The following is a 17,988-nucleotide window of genomic DNA, read 5'->3' as shown; positions in this document are numbered from 1 at the left end:
CCCACAACTCCCTTCTCCTCTCTAACTCCCCATGTCCTCCATGCTGTTTGTTGTGCTCCACAAATAAGAAACCATATAATTGACTCTCTCTGCTTGACTTATTTCACTCAGCATAATCTCTTCCAGTCCCGTCCAAGCTGCTACAAAAGTTGGATATTCATCCTTTCTGATGGAGGCATAATACTCCATAGTGTATATGGACCACATCTTCCTTATCCATTCGGCCGTTGAAGGGCATCTTGGTTCTTTCTACAGTTTGGCGACCGTGGCCATTGCTGCTATAAACATTGGGGTACAGATGGCCCTTCTTTTCACGACATCTGTATCTTTGGGGCAAATACCCAGGAGTGCAATTGCAGGGTCATAGGGAAGTTCTATTTTTAATTTCTTGAGGAACCTCCACACTGTTCTCCAAAGAGGCTGCACCAACTTGCATTCCCACCAACAGTGTAAGAGGGTTCCCCTTTCTCCACATCCCCTCCAACACATGTTGTTTCCTGTCTTGCTAATGTTGGACATTCTATGGTATAAGGTGATATCTCAATGTGGTTTTAATTTGAATCTCCCTGAGGGCTAGTGATGATGAACATTTTTTCATGTGTCTGATAGCCATTTGTATGTCTTCATTGGAGAAGAGTCTGTTCATATCTTCTGCCCATTTTTTGATATGCTTGTCTGGTTTTGTGTGTGTTGAGTTTGAGGAGTTCTTTATAGATCCTGGATATCAACCTTTTTTCTGTACTGTCATTTGCAAATATCTTCTCCCATTCCGTGGGTTGCCTCTTTGTTTTCTTGACTGTTTCCTTTGCTGTGCAGAAGCTTAGACCCCGAATCGCTAAGGAAATGTTGAAAAACAAAAATAAAACTGGGGACATCACGCTACCTGATTTCAAGCTTTACTACAAAGCTGTGATCACCAAGACAGCATGGTACTGGCATAGAAACAGATACATAGACCAGTGGAACAGAGTAGAGAGCCCAGATATGGACCCTCAACTCTATGGGCAAATAATCTTCAACAAAACAGGAAAAAATATACGGTGGAAAAAAGACAGTCTCTTCAATAAATGGTGCTGGGAAAACTGGGCAGCTATATGTAGAAGAATGAAACTCGACCGTTCTCTTACACTGTACACAAAGATAAACTCAAAATGGATAAAAGACCTCAACGTGAGACAGGAATCCATTAGAATCCTAGAGGAGAACATAGGCAGTAATCTCTTCGATATCAGCCACAGCAACTTCTTTCAAGATATGTCTCCAAAGGCAAAGGAAACAAAAGAGAAAATAAACTTTTGGGACTTCATCAAAATCAAAAGCTTCTGCACACCCAGTGCTCCTTACAAGTGCCCTCCCCAATGCTACCTCCCCCAGCTACCCCATCCCCCCTCCCATCTCCCCTCCAGCAGCCTTCACTTGGTTCTCTGTGAACTTTTTTAATGTTGTGGTTGCAGCTCACTTCCCTTGACTTAATGCCTTTTTTCCTGGCATCACACAGCCTAGCTCTGTCTGTCCCCATCCCACCACTCACGGGTTCTTACATTGACCTTGAAGGGGCAGAGAAACTTGCTATGAGACTTGGGAGCCATCACATTTGATCTCTGGGCCTACCCCTCTCTTTATCTACTGGGATGAAATTTGTGGTGCACTATTTGTAAGATGTGGATTTCTCCGGAGGAAAAGGACTAGATGATACAAAAAATAAAAACGATCAAAAAAAGGTAGAAACCTCTTCAAAGTATCTTCAAAGTATCTGAGAGTATCTAAGAGTATTTAAATGTATTTAAGCCACTAGAGGGAGCTCATATTGTTCTGATTTCTAAAAACTATACTGTTTAACAGACTGATTTTATTGGCTGTAGAAAAGGATACCTTCCACCAATGACTCATGCATGCACAGTTTCGGGGATCTCCATCAGTTTGCTTTTAAGTTGAAAACGGGAGACCGCCAGGTCCAGACCACTGTCTACACTGGGGATCTTGTGCTCCATGTCACAGAACGTGGTGCAGGTGAAGTAATTGAGCAAGACCTTTCCTTGGCTCCAGGGTCTCAGGCTCCCTCCCCTTCATTTCCCCTTCCACCCTCTTCCTCCCAATAAGCCATGCAGATTTAGTCCCATTCAACAAAATGTCAGTCATGTGAAACTATTATGCTGGGCTCTGGGCAGTTGTGACTAATACAGCCATCCTTGTTCGGATAAGACTCTCAGGCTCACGAACACCCAGGTATCGTGTGTCGTGGCCTCTTTCCACCTTCTCTTCACCTCCCCGCAGATGGCTATGTCCCAGTGATTTCTCTGGTTCCCTCACCTCTTCAGATTCTCCAGGTTTCCCATCTTTCCATTAATGGAGTTCTGTTAGTGTTTTATTTTCTGCGGATGGCCTTGTGCATAGAAAGGATTACTCAAAATTACTTGCATTTTAATATTCAGGTAATTAAAACTGTGAATATGAAAAATAGTGTTTCTGATGCTCAACTTATAGGCCTTTGTTTTATTTGTAAATCTAGTAAATTACGTGAAAATCATAATCGCTTTCATGTATATTCTGAATAATATTCAATAAACTTATAAACAAACACATTAGGATTCCTTAAACTATTAACCTCCACACAAAATTAGTTAATTAAGGTAAACTTTATTTGCAGACTTTATCTGACTCAAACATGTTGAAAGCTTGGCAGAGCATCCCTGGACTCTTAACAAGCAAGCTCTTCTGAGCAATAAGCAACACAGATCAAATACATTTAACTCGAAAAGTAGGTTAGAGTCTGTTAAGCATTTCAAACATGTTAAAAGAAGAAAGCATAAAATAGCTCAATGAGTTTTAGAAAATGTTGTTGTGACCTTGTGATAGGATGTACCCAAATTTGTTTATATTCACTTCTTCACCCCAGGGCTCCTCATCTACCCAGAGGGGGCAGAATTACTGTCTCAGACCCACACAGAGCTGAGGTTAGGGACTTGACAAGGCTGAGCCAAGGCAAGGACTGGGAACGCTTCCAGTATTTCTACCAAAGCCACAGTTTATTGAGCCCGTTTGATAGGGATGGCTTTATAGTCCTAAGACTTTAGGAAAAAAAAAAAAATTTGGAACTCATAATAGCCCTTCTACTCCAGATAGGACTGATTTTGTTACTGAGAAATTTGGGCTAATTCAGTTCTTCACCCACCACCCCTCCCAGTCCTCCTGCAGACCTTTTACAGTTTGCTTCCCCTTTTATTGGTTTCTCTGGCCACCATTCTAGTCTGATCTGTAAGAAGTCAAATAGACTGGAAGCTTATCCAGCCTTTGTAAACCTTTACAGATTACCCCAGGCCAATGCAGAATGCATACACAGACAAAGCTAAAATATTTATTGGGATCATTTCTGTAACGGGTGCATTTGCCTCTGTGTGTGTATGTGCACCTGTCCACATATTAACTACTGCATCTTTTCAGGGTTTAAAAGACAAATCCTGTCCTCAGGTTAATTACATTCAAGGGTGATTTTAGTACCAGTATCTGTGGAGTTATAGTCTAGGATAAAAGCTTAATACATCACACCACCACATTTTATTGATTCTAAGGGCACATTTTCTCACTTTAACACCTCTGAAAGTGACTGCATTTCACAGTGGCTGCCACGATAGAGTTGCTCTTGCCAGTACACCGGTGTATTGAATGTTTCTCCTGGTAGCGTGATTTGGCAACTACAACTCCTCCTGGTTTCAGCCAACAAGCTGTTGAGCACTCTTTGAAAAAGGGAAAATGAGCCCTGGGTGGTGCAGAAAACCTTTCCCTGACTCCTTCTGATTAGATCGGGCAAGGAGCAGCATTGGGACTTGCAAGTGGGTGTGTCAGTGGCTTGGAGGGGTGGCCTGGGTGCATGGTGAACCCACCTTTAACCACTGCTGCGCCCCTGCACTGCTGGGCCGCCTGAGGAAGTGTCTCTCTACTGACACCCTGAGCACCCCCGACTCTGAGACAAAACTTGATTCTGAAGTGCTGGACTCTGAATGTGGGGGATTAAAGAAAAAAAAAAAAAAAGAGCATGTTAACTGGTGTATCGTGCTTTTTTTTCTTGTATGTAGCGTAAGAGTGAAGATTTTAAAAACTTTTCTGAAATTTTTTAAAAGCCCCTTCAAGTTGGAATTCTAGGTGATGAAAACGCATGGTGTAAGATTGGGTGAAATGAGGTAGCAGCAGGAAGGGGGGTGGTTTCCTCCCATTTCTCACCTCTTCCTCTCCCCAACACCCAGGTTTTCGCACCACGCTGACTTCAGCTTCTGTGCCTTGCCAGTGCCCCCTTCCTCTGGTCAGTGGCCTTCCCATCTGCCTACTGAAACCCTACACTTCCTATACCAAACCCTCCTTTGGTAGACTCTTCCCCATCTAGGACATTTCTTTATGTTCAGGTTCCTTCTCTGGAGGTGTGTAATTTGAACCACACATGAATATCTGTTACTGTGGAAATGTTTTGTGTTTGCTTCACGCCTGGATTCCACACCTGTGATAGATTGTAAGTTCCTTGTGATAGGGTCTGTGTCTTCTGTGTTCCTGTCACATTACCCGTAATGCCAGCATTGTAGTATTCTCACTTGGTAAATACTTGTTGATTTTAGCTGGGCTCTCAATTTTACTAGAAGTCAGAAATATGAAAACTTTTTTTAAGTCTTTATTTTTAATTTCTTTTTTTAGCAACAGAGAGAAAAAGAGAGGGTGAGGGGAGGGACAAAGGGTGAGGGAAAGAGAGACTCAGGGCTCAATCTCATAACCCTGAGATCACAACCTGAACCGAAATCAAGAGTCAGACACTTAACTGACTGAGCCACCCAGATGCCCCAGAAATATGAAAACATTTTGAGAAAAACAGGGGCAAATGCTTCAACTGGTCCCTCTTCAGTGGTTTTTCTACATGAGCTCTGGGACTCTGATGAAAAATGCTATAGGTGATCCCCTAATTTTGCCCGGGGTATGATTTTTTGCTTCTTGCTCAGTATTTACCACTACCTTAAGTTACTCAGGTCTGGGGGTGTACTGCAACGCCCAGGCACCACAGCCTCAAGACTGTTGCATTGCAAACCATTTGATGGTGAAAAGAAGAGACATACCCAGTAGCTTCCCAGAAGGTGGGAGGAAAAAACAGCCCCCTGCTGTACCTGCCCATGGCCAGACAGCAACCCTGTCAGTCACCAGGGCCTTATCCTGCTGCACATTCTACACCCCTCACAGCACAAAACAAAGATTCAGTACTTCATGCCTTAAAAAAAAAAAATACATGAACAGAGCATGTCTGTGTTACTTCTTTCTTTAAGATAATTGCCATGTTGTTAATGACTTGATTTAGAGCTGAGAATTTATTCTGATAGGGACAAAATCTGTGAGTCATTCCATATAAGAAGTAAAGAGATGAAGTAACAAAATTAGAAATTAAACAACATTAAGATTTATACCATGAATGTCACTTTAAGGTTCTGTAATTTCACGTTTAGATTAGCTCAATTTGTATTGCTGTTTTCCTACTCTCTTTGAATATATCATAAAAGCAATATCAAAGATATTATATTTGAGTGGTGCCTGGGTGGCTCAGTCAATTAAGTGTCTGGCTCTTGATCTCAGCTCAGGTCTTGATCTCAGGGTTGTGAGTTCAATCCCTTGTGTTACTTAAAAAATAATGTCTCTCTCTCTCTCTCTCTCTCTCTCTCTCTCTCTGTGTGTGTGTGTGTGTGTGTGTGTGTATTTGGGGTAAAAGTTACAGCTTTTAATGAACTTGCTGCAGGGGTTCTTTGCCCAAATAACAGGTGTATCAAGGGTCCATGGGGGCAGAGAGTGTGTGCAAAGTGGTGGGGTCAAGGGAAGCTCAAAAGATGACATCTCCCCCGGCTCTAGGCCTCTCCCTGCTGCGGGTAACAGGAGCCTGAAAGAGAACCCTTCTTTCTTTGGATTAGAAAAAGAGCAACAGGAGTGAATCTTGTATGGATTGCCTGGTGTCCATTTACATTTAAGTTTATGTTAAACATTTAACTCACTTGGAAATTATTTTTATTTTTGTGGTAGGAGTCCAACTTTGTATTTCCCAAACAAATAGGCATTTATATTCATACCATTTATTAAATAAGCCATCTTTTCTAGCAACGTGAAATCTTTATCATGTATGTTTGACGATTCTCTGTTTTATTTCACTGACCTTTCTGTTTCTTTTCGAGCCAATCCATATTGTTTTAATTATAGTTGCTAGCGTTTTAGTATTTGGTATGACAATTTTTTCCCTAAAGTTTTCCCTCCTATGTTTTTTTCCCTAAAAATTTGTTGGTAATTCTCATACATTTATTTTCCATATGAACTTGAAAATTATTCAATTCAGTCTAAACAAAATCCACTGGGTTCTGATTGAAAGTGTGTTAAAGTTATATATGAAAAAAATGGAAAGATCAATACTTTGTGATAAGTTTGCCCATCCAAGAACACTGTATTTGGGGTCTCTGTTTATCAATGTCTTATTACATACCCTTCAGTAAAAATTTATGATTTTCTTCATATAAGCTCTGTACATTTCTTGTTTTTCTTTGGTAATTCATTACTTTTATTGTTTCCATGAATAATATTTTTCTAATTAATTTCCATTTCTAGCTACTTATTACTAGCATAAAGAAAAGCTTTTTTAAAAAAATATATCCAACAACTATTAAGCTCTCTTATTTGTCATAATTGGTTGTTACTTCTTTCTTGGGCTTATACTCATAGCTGTAATAAAAATCATGTTTTTTCTTCTCTGCCAATACTTAATTTATTGTGTCTTCTATTACTGCATTAGTAGCTAGGGCTTTCAAAAACAATTGATTGTAAACATTGTTTAGTCTTGACTTAAATAGTAGTGGCCTTAGTATTGCACCATTGAATAGGTTGTTTGTTTTAAGTGTGTAGTAAATGGCTTTGATCTTACTCTATTTTAGGTAGTTGTTTTTTGCTTGCTTATTTTAACTAGGAACGACTTTTGAATTTTATCAAGTGTTTTTTTAGTCTCTATACTTTCTTGATAGGGTTTTTATTTTTTCACCTTTTAAAAAATGTAATAAATTATACTGATAGCTTTCCAAATGGTGAGCCATGTCAGCAGTCCTGAAATAAGCCATGCTTGGTCATGATATATTGTTCTGTTCATTCACTGCTGGATTCCACTTGCCAGCACTGTATTTAGAACTTTTGCGTTTATATTTATAAGTGAAATTGGTCTCTGGTTTTCTTTATCAAGTTTTCTATTAAATATATTCTAGCTTCCCCCCTTTTTTTTTTTTCAAGATTTATTTATTTATTTATCTGAGAGGGAGAGAGCAGGGGGAGGGCAGAGGGAGAGGAAGAGTTTCCCCAAGGAGATTCCATGCTGAGTGCGGAGCCTGACATGGGGCTCCATCCCAGAACCCTAAGATCATGACCTCAGTTTTAGTACGGAGCAAGTATCTGTTTTCTGATGCTGTCTCTTAACCAGTATTAGTAAGGGTATGGGATAGCACCAAGCTTTTGATCTTTACCATTATTATTTAAAAATATGATCTTGCTACTTTAGAAGAAGGACTCTGAAATGCTCTTTCACCCCTCTGTCCAGAACTGCCAGGATTTGGGTTATTTATTTATTTATTTATTTATTTATTTTTGCTTTTATTTTGCTTATGTTGATAAAAGTTTTTTAGAGTTTCGGTAATTTTTAGGCTAAAGGCTCATTGCAACAAGGCAGGAGAGCTATCTATGGAGAATCAAGGCTTTTGTGTTGCATGGTTGGAGATCTGAGAAGGGGAAGGGACACAGATTTAGCAAGAAAAAGAGAACAGGGCTCCCTGTGGAAAGCCTGACTCCACCCCCAGCTCCCTCACACTGGATGACAATAAGGGAGCCTACTGTGGCTACAGGTTGTTTTTGCCTCATCCATGTGTCATGTTCATAACTGCCTGCTGCAATTACTTTGAGGGTGGGAAGAAATAATAGCCAAGGACCTCAAGATCCTTAGAGCGCTACATTGATGCAAAGGGTACTTTTATAGAATTATTCTTTTCAGATTATTATCAATGAAAGGAAAACAAATTTTAACCATGACATGAAGAGTCTCCCTCCTATTTCCTGTGAAAGGAAATTTTTATTTTTAGATAGCTGTTGATTTATTGTAAAACAGTCTTTGATCAGAATGGCTACTGACCATGAGCTAATAGAACAGGTTTTTAGTTTGTTTTTTTTTAAAGATTTTATTTATTTGACAGACAGAGATCACAAGTAGGCAGACAGGCAGGCAGAGAGAGAGAGAGGAGGAAGCAGGCTCCCCGCAGAGCAGAGAGCCCGATGTGGAACTCGATCCCAGGACCCTGAGATCATGACCTGAGCCGAAGGCAGCGGCTTAACCCACTGAGCCACCCAGGCGTCCCGGTTTTTAGTTTTTTTAAGTAATCTCAATTTTAAAGATGTTACACTGTACCCCAGTGACCCAGGCCAAGTAACTCTTTTAACTTCCTGGTGCCATTGCAATATTTATTTGGAGAGTAAATTAAACAATAGGTCATTTATTTTGTAGGTGTCACAACCTACCCTTTCTGCCTTCTTTCTAGTCCTCATAGAGAAAGACCTTTTTTTTTAATGCCCTTTATTTAGTCACCTGGAAATCAGATGCTTTTTTTTTAAATAGCAAAATGCTCCTCTAGCACAAAAAAGAAAGAGAAAAATTGTTTTTTTAGCATGTCCTCACAGTACCAGCTGACTGAATCACACATGTTTTGAGTACCTGAAGTAAAAGTTACTGAAGAGTTCACGTCATCAAACTGTGTACTAATCTCCATAGTATTGTGATGAAAATACACTGCAGCCTCCTTTGGCTCCCATGTCTCCAGTGCTCACCCCGAGAGGGCAAAATCAGTTCTGTCAGCTCAGAGCAGGCCCCTACTCAGCAGTGCAATCAGCTGCAAACAAAGAAGGTCCGAATTTGGAGTCAATGGGGGAGACTACAGCCCCCACCTCTACTCATTCACGGACGGTATGGACTGATGAACCCGTGGAGCAGGGTGAGGTGCCCGGGCGAGCGATTACAGTCATTTATGTCTCGTGCATGGTTGGGAATAAGGCCAGGTGTGGAGTGGTGCCCCGGGGTGCGTCAGCCTGAGCGCTTACCCAGAAGCTAGTTACAGAAGCGTGGCTTCCTTAGTGAAGTCGCCATCTTACAATGCAAAGGCAGAGAACAAAACATGCCACCCAAAGGAAAAACTGCCAGATTCTCCCCAGGTACCAGAAAAATACACAGTTACTAAATTTTTCTAAGGAAAAGGCCTCGGGTCTGGAAGCAGATCTTTTTTATTCTGGGTAAAGTCACTTAAGGGAATTGTTCTTTCCACAACAATGAGCAAAAGCAAAGAAGGGAATGAAATATTTTTCTCAAGGAACGATCGCCTTGTTGAATTTCTGCTTTGTGACATTTGATGGTGATCACTCATCAGGGCCCAGAGCACAGGAAGCCAATAGCAAATAATCATTTGCTCCAAGAGAAGATATAATTAAATAATTCCTAAATATGACCAAAAATTGAATCTCTTAAGAGACAAATTCAATAAGTAGTCTCTTTCTCTAACATCAGTGTTCTAATTATTGGACTGCCTGCCCATTACTTGTTTCTTCTGGGAAGAAGAAACACCCACTGCAGCCCCCATGCCTGCAGCCCCCATGCCTGACTGCAGCTGTGCCCCCACCCTGTCGGGTTCCCTGCCCCTTGGCGGGTGTGGGAGCATCCAACCTAGGCTCCGCCATTCGGCCCTTCCTTGAGGGTTTGGAATTGCGCCCCAGGGCAGCCTGTGTCCATCTGGCTGCTCTTCTGCAGAGGAGAGTTGTGTACTCAGGCGCTGTTGTTCATGGCCCTTTTTGCCACGTGGTTTGGGAAACAGCAACCCTCAGAAGGTAGAGAGCTGCCAGAAGTGAAACTCCCAAAAGAAGAGGTTTCAGGGGCCATGGAGGGTGAGACTGGTCATCTGAGTGTGTCCTCCCATGTCCGTCTGGAGGGCATGGCTGTACTGGGAACAGTTCGGGGAGCAGAGGTATTGAGGAGGTAGCTGGTTTCCCACTGGGAAGCAGGTGGCGTAACTTAGATAACCGTTTAGATGCTTCCAACCCTGAAATCCCATGGTTCCCTGAAGGCACAGGTGAGGTATCACTCTTAGTACTTGAACTTTAGAAACTGAATTTTACAAATCTTTCTGCTTATAGTTGACCAAGCATATTGTTTCCTTTTAAAATTATATATTTTTTAACGTAATACATATTCATAATGTTAAAGCCAAATATTCCTTTAAGACTAATAACAAAGTAACACATCACTGTGCTTTTCTAATTTCCTGGAGTCAGTGACTCAATATTGTAGGTCTTTCTTCTGCTAGTTACCTCTATATTACTAAATAATGTGTTTTTCAGTTTTTTTGACTCCCTACTTTGTGAAATGAATGTTTTTACACCCACATACACTGTTCTTCTATCCCTCTAATACCGTTTTACATCCCAACTTTTGGTCAAATTCATCCTTGATGATTCAATTATTTTGCAGCTCTTATGCACAGATAAGCATGTAGTGTGCCATGATTATGTTGCCTTAAATGTAATTGAGTTGATAATAGCCTTATTTTTTATTTGCTTCATTTTTTATATACCTGTTATTGATTCTGGAACATACAGTGCTTAAACACATCAGATATCCTATCAGTTATGTTTTGTTGTTTTCTATGGAGAGCGTATTCCTGGAATCTGAGTTGTCCTATTTCAATCTGGGCAGGTTACTCGTCCTCATTTCCAACTTCTTGAGAATTTGCTTTTCTTTGTTCCCCATACCATTTCTTAGTCTCCTTCCTTATTTTGGCAAGTGCATGAGAGAGATTTTGGAATCTTGTGTGAAAACATCTTCGTTCCCATTTTCCCTCCAAATTTGGAAGGCATTGCTCTGTTCCCTCCAGCATTGCCATTGAGAGGCTGATGTCATTCTGATCCCCAGTCTTTCATATGTGACCTCACTCTCTCTAGAATAGTTTCCAGAATCTTTTCTTTATCTCCAATATTTTTAAATTTCATAGTGATATTCTTTTGTGGTTTGGTGATTATTGTTTTTTTTCTTTCCCAGCAATTGAACATGACGCTTGCAAACTCCTGTTCTTCATTTCTGTGAAATGTCTTGAATTGTTTTTTTGAAAACGATCATTTCCACATCTCCTGTCTTCTCTATTTCTGGACCTCTCTTGCATTATCCAGACTTACCATTTGTTATAGATCCCCACTGCTTCAGTCCCGACCATTGTGTCTCCTTTTTTGGTTTGTTTTGCTCTGTGTTTGTTTTGTCTATTTGAGAAGCCTTCCTCAACTGTATTTTCTAATTATTCTATTGAATTTATTTCTATCGTATGTTTAATATCCAAGAGCTCTTCTTTGTTTTCTGAATATTCTCCCCCTGCCTCTTTTAAAAATAGTATTCTTTAGTCTGTTTCAGGAATGCGGCCTCACTTGTCTTCCCTTCCCTGCCTTGTCTCTGTCTCTGCCTGAGTCCCCTGTCAGGTGAGGGTGTGTGCCTAGGCGTGGCCAGTCTATTGGCAGGTCCTGGAATCCACCTCAAAGCCCCTGCAGGCCTTGTAGCCCAGCTCCTGAGCTGCCAGCCGTCTGGGCACTGTGGGCTGGCCTTGTGGTGACATTTGGGTGGAGGTGAGAGCAGAAATAAGTTCATCTGCTTGTTCTAGAAGCCTCTCACACCTCAGAGTTGCATTTTGATTTTAACCATGTGGTGATTAACTTTTATCCTCCTTAGTCTGTTCAGTATTGATGACTTAAAATGCCTGCAACTGTAAACTGGCTCAGTTTCTTTTTCCTCCATTCTTTATTTATTTTAAAGCTTCCTTCAGGGCAAACATACCAATCACAATTTAATAAAGGTGGTTACTTCTCTGGTTCTTTTCTTTAAGTTCTAGAAGTTTGATGATTTTTTTTTTTAAAGATTTATTTATTTATTTATTTATTTGACAGAGAGAGAGAGAAATCACAAGTAGGCAGGAGTAGGCAGAGAGAGAGGGAGAAGCAGGCTCCCCACTGAGCAGAGAGCCCAATGTGGGGCTCAATCCCAGGACCCTGGAATCATGACCTGAGCCAAAGGGTGAGGCTTAACCCACTGAGCCACCCAGGTGCCCTGAAGTTTGATGATTTTTGGTACATCATTGAATTTTGGATTGCCAGCTTCTATCTTATTTCATTTAAATTTGATATTTATTTTTTATTTCTTTTTTGACCTACGTGAAGAAGAAAGTAACAATGAAATTAAAAATGCAAATAGGATAATGAGGTTAAGAAACTTTTAGACGTTATCTGAAATAAAAATGGACAATATGTGCTTATCCATCCTCATGAGATGAGATGCTTTATCTTGTGCTTAAGTTGTCCTGTCAGCTGAAGTGAAAATGGAAGATAGTAAGTCTTCTTTTGTTATTAAAAAAAAAAAAACAAAAACAAAAAAACAAAAGGAGCATAAACCATAAGTAGAGTCTTAACTATGGAGAACAATGATGGTTACCAGAGGGGAGGTGTGTGGGGGGATGGGTGAGATAGGTGATGGGGACTAAGGAGAGCACTTGTGATGAGCACTGGGCGATGTACGGAAGTGTTGAATCACTAAATTGGATACTAAATCACTTACACTAACTATACAGGAATTAAAATAAAAACTTAAAAAAAAAGAAGCAGAAAAATTCTTCTTCAGAGAAAATTAAACTCAAAGATGACCTTATCATATAATTCCTTGAATAAGAAACCTTGATTTGCATAATGTACATTGTCCTCAAGGATAGTTTTGGAAAATGTGTGTAGTATGCCATTCAAATGGTTCAGTATGGTTTCTAACGTGCCTTAACTTAGTAGAGGCATTTCCTCAGGGGGCTGTGAAAATATTACTTAGGCATTTAGCTTTGCTTTTTTTTTTTAGGTTTTATTTATTTATTTGACGGAGAGAGATCATAAGTAGGCAGAGAGGGAGGCAGGCAGAGAGAGAGGAGAAAGCAGCCTCCCCAAGGAGCAGAGAGCCAGATGTGGGACTTGATCCCGGGACTCCGGGACCATGACCTGAGCCGAAGGCAGAGGCCTTAAGCCACTGAGCCACCCAGTTGCCCATTGGCTTTGCTTTTTTTAAGGTGAGAGCTTTTAGGTGCTCTCATCTTAAAATAAAGACAGAATTTGGAAGCCTAATAACTTACTTGATTTCTCAAGCTTTTGCCAAATGGTAGAGCATAGTCAGTTTATTTTTGAATTATCTGCCACATGAGCATGGTGTTAGTATTTCATAGTGTTTAAAATGAGAAAAATTGTACCAACCAAGAACGCAACATAGAGAGGAGACTTAAATTTTTATTGAATTCATTACTTTTGCTCAAAACTTCTCCCCAGGTAGAAGGCCAGCCTACGTTATCACAGGCATAAGTCATCAGAGTAAACAGAGCAACTGTGAAGTAGGAACTGTTGCTCAGTTTCCTTACCTGTGATATGGGGATGAAGTTCGTACCTCCTGGGATTGCTGTGATTTAATATCCTTTTAGAGGAGGACCTGGTACATGATATCAGATGTATTAAAGCAAAGCATAAGAAGCAGGCCTGCTTCCGCAGAGACTGCCTGTGGGAACATAATTTCAGGACACTCTGGCCCTGGCCTGCGATATGTGCCTGTTCTGTGAGGCTCGGCCCTCTTCTGCCAAAGTCTAGGGGATCTGTCTGAGTGTGAATGATACTTCTCTTTCTGCTCATAAATAGCAGCATGAACCCTCTGTGCTAAGATTATACTTTGTCCAAGCAGGGAGGCCACGTCCACTCACCTTCCTGGGAGCTGTGTGCATGACCCCACCCCAGTTTCATGACAGTAAAGGGAGGTGTAAGGACATCTGAGATGGGGTCTAGGATCTAAGGAAGTATATGAGCCGTTGATCTCTGTTAAGATTAAAAAAAAAAAAAAAAAGCTTAAAAAAAACCCCATCAACTGTTCTTAACTGTTTTTTTTAATACAATGAACTAGAGGTTAACAGTGAGTGAATCGTGTAATGAACTGGAGGTTAACAGTGAGTGAATCGTGTCTTGTTTTGTTTTTGTCCCTGCGTCCTACGACAGTACCTAGCATATGGTAGTTGCTCGATAAATCTTTGTTGAATGAACATTTCATGAATTATTTTCATATTCATAAATAAAAAAGAAAATATGCTATATCTTTTTTTATATATCTTGACAACTCTTACCAGTGTAACACTTTTGATATGCTAGCTTTCTTAACAGTTTGTAATACTGTATCTTCTCAAAGTCATGTACTAGGCCAGAATTTAATTTGAGGAATAATAAAGGACTTCTCTATTTCTAGACCAGCAGATAAATAACGGCTTGTTTCTAGGCAGAGTGTTGTAGGATAGGGGACAAGAAGCAGGTCAGGAATGGATGGAAGATCTACTTTTCAGTGTACCCTTTGACTCTTTGACTATTTTTTCTAATCATGTGTACACATTACTTTCTCAAATGAAAAAAATATGACCCATGCTAAAAGAAAAAAAGTACTGTTATTTGTGCCTTAACATGAAGACAACATATCTATGTTGCTAATTAATTGAATAGTTGGGCAACAATTGTAGCTTACCTTCCAGGGCGTACCCAGTAGTTGTTAGGACTGGAAATGTTTTCAAGAAATGTTTGTTTGTTTGTTTTTAGAGAGAGAAACTTAGAGAGCAGGGTGGGGAGACAGAGGGAGAGAGAGAATCCTGAGCATGCCCCGTGCCCAGCATGGAGCCCAAAACGGGGCTCCATCCCAGACCCCAAGATCATGACCTGAGCTGTAAATAAGAGTTGGATGCTTAACAGACTGAGCCATCCAGGCTCCCCTTAAAGAATTTTTTTTTTTTTAAAGATTTTATTTATTTATTTGTCATAGAGAGAGAAGCGAGAGCAAGCACAGGCAGAGGCAGAGGGAGAAGCAGGCTCCCTGCCAAGCAAGGAGCCCGATGTGGGACTCGATCCCAGGACGCTGGGATCATGACCTGAGCCGAAGGCAGCCGCTTAACCAAAGAATTTTTTAATAGATTGCTCATTCAATAGGATAGTGTCGCGAGCAAAACCCCTGCGTCCTGCCAGGAGGTCGCAACGTGTAAAGAAGAGATAGAGAGATGGATATGATGTAACTCACTTGATCTTTATTGGGACGAGGTCCGCACCACTATCGTGGCCCGGTCATGGTCCGCTGACGTTGTCACGGAGAAGGAGACGTCGCCTCACAATCTAAACAGAGAGGTCACCGCAGAAGTTGAGACTGAGAACCAGCGAGTGGTCGGCAACGAAACTGTTGGGGCGTCGGTAGCACCGGCGATGATGTTCTCCCGACAGGGAACTCGCTTCACCTCAGTCCAACCCGATGCCTCTTTATAAACTGTGCTAAGTCTCCTTCATAAACACATTACATCACTTGTTTTTCTTATGCTTACACACCAAAAACATACACACGTCAGTAAACATGTTTTGGTTTACGATATTTCGCACAAGTTAAAATATTTACAACTTGTTACTCCGCGCTAATCTTCTCACTACACGCATATGGTCTAGGCTTATTTGCTATGTGGTATTTGCTATGTGGTTAGTTTGTTATCACTATACGCATATGGTCTAGGCTTATTTGCTATGTGGTTAGTTTGTATTTTGTTCCTTTTGCCTGTTTTTCATTTAGTAGGGGTTTGCACTTACTACATATTATTTATTTATTTATTTATTCATTTATTTATTACACTTTATTTATTAAAGGTTCGTACTCACTACAGATAGTATAATACAGTAGAGCCCTTAGCTTTTCTCTGGGAAAAGTCCCCCAATCTGCCTACTCTGTAGATCAACTTCTGTCGAATAGGCCACAGAAATCACTTATCAATCATAGTCATCAATCATAAATCATACCATGATTTATTTCTTCTTCCAAAATCCATACTGTGGTCACCCATGAATTCAGATCTAGACTTGTTTTAACAGTTAATTTTAAGTTTTTTCATTATTTTAATGCTTATTACTGGTGCAGCTTGCTCATACAAAGTTCTACAAAGTGGTCTAACTCAAGATTTCCTGAGAAGATGATGAAGTAAGGGGAGAAACCAGCAAACATTACAAAGGAAAACAAAAATTTGGGGGAAAGTACATCAGTACAGAAACAGGGAGCTCATGGGAAAGCAGTAACCAATGCAGCCTATAAGGATTGACAGGTTTTCATCTGATAGAACAAGTGAAGGAAGGAAGGACAGACCAACTTCAGAAAGACACGAAGAACCAACCCATGACTTCCCTTCCTGAGGAAGTTGGTGCAGTGTTAGGAGAATTCAGTTTAACAAATGCTTTCTGACTGCTGCAAGCCCTTCTCAGTAGAGAGCCAAGGGCAGGCCCAGGAGAGGTGGGAACCCTTTTCTACCCAGGATTCAGGAACATTCAGAGACTAGAGACAGGATATTGCCACAATGAGCCATTGTCCCAGTGAGCTTAGGGACAACCATCAGGCCTACTGACAATTATTTTATGGAGCTTTCTTTTGTTTCTTTTAGTGTTTAACTAGATATGATTAAGTACATGGTAATTGTAGGTAAAAGTAAATAAGCTAAAAGAGAAATCCATCATTCAAATCTACCACTTGAGAAAAACACTTATATATAAAATGAGTAAACAGTGTATGAAAACATATGAATCTGAATAAGTCAGGTAGAATAAATGTGAGATAATGGCCATGAACATTTTTGAAGACAATAATGCAGTGGTAAGACCTTGCCCTATCATATCACATCAGAACATACATATAAATGGAACAGAATAGAAAGTCCAAGGACTGTAAAAAGTATAGATATACACAAATTTGGTGTATGTTATCATAGGTATTTTCCATCAGTAGAAAAATGATAGATTGGTTGTTGAATGGTGTTGAGACAACTGGCTAGCCATTTAGAGGAAATAGATAAAGGTCAATCCCCTCTTTAAATTATACACTGAATATAAATTTAGTAAAATTAAGGATATAAATGTAAACATGAAAACCATAAACATATTCAAAAGTATTATAGGTAAATATTTAGCTGACCTTTGGATGGGGAGATCTTTACTATGTGAGTGGCACCAAAGGAAGAAACTATAAGAAGATTCACAAGTTCTTTAGTTAATGTTGAATGTCAAGTTCAGGACTAAAGGGAGCTGTGTGTTCAACATTAGGTTTTGATTAAAACGTCTTAAAATGGTGTACCTTGTTGCCATAAAAATAAAACTGTATATGAGTCTTTATTATTGGAAAGATGGCTCCAGTAATAAATGAGAAGTAAATAAGTTGTACATTTGTGTATTTGCATTATTATATGCATTTCCGTAGTATAAGGCCTGGCTGGTTGTGATCCACATTCTATAGTAGTAGTTTTTAAGTTAAGATTTGGACAGTTTATTTCCTTTTGCTTTTCTATGTCTCTTTCTTTTTTTTTTTCCCTATAATGATTACATATTTAATCCAGTTTAGTTAAAAACCAAGACAAAAATTTCCACAAAGTAATTGGTGATTATTGGAGAGAAAAGTAAGCTTTAAACTTCCCTCTTACCTAGATCAAATAAGCTTCTTAAAGGGACCTTGGGAACCATCTGTTTTATTGCAAGATTACTCTGTTTCATTGGGTGGCAACTTGAGTCCACATGACCATAAATGTAAATTCCTTTCAACATAAAAGCCGAATGTATACATGCTTTCTAAACTGACTCTAAAAGATTTTATATATATATAAATATATAATATATATGTGTGTGTATTTTAAGATTTTAGTTATTTATTTGACAGAGTCACAGCAAGAGAGGGAGCATGAGGAGGGAGAGTGGAAAAGGGAGAAGCAGGCTTCCTGCTGAGCAGAGAGCCTGATGTGGGCTCAATCTCAGGACCCTGGGATCATGACCTGAGCCGAAGGAAGTCGCTTAACCATCTGAGTCACCGAGGCACCC

At 40.0% G+C, this 17,988-nt stretch overlaps 1 protein-coding gene across 6 annotated transcripts in view; it reads left to right on the top strand.

The window, feature by feature from the left end:
• The window catches only part of ANO10 (anoctamin 10), a 237,145-nt gene that overhangs the window by 110,460 nt on the left and 108,697 nt on the right, over window positions 1–17,988 (top strand). The gene's annotated exons all lie outside the window — the stretch shown is intronic.

The sequence above is a fragment of the Mustela erminea genome, chromosome 1, assembly GCF_009829155.1.
Source record: "Mustela erminea isolate mMusErm1 chromosome 1, mMusErm1.Pri, whole genome shotgun sequence".
Taxonomy (NCBI): domain Eukaryota; kingdom Metazoa; phylum Chordata; class Mammalia; order Carnivora; family Mustelidae; genus Mustela; species Mustela erminea.
The sequence above is the reverse complement of the archived record's forward strand: the minus strand, read 5'-3'. Positions and strand labels throughout refer to the sequence as shown.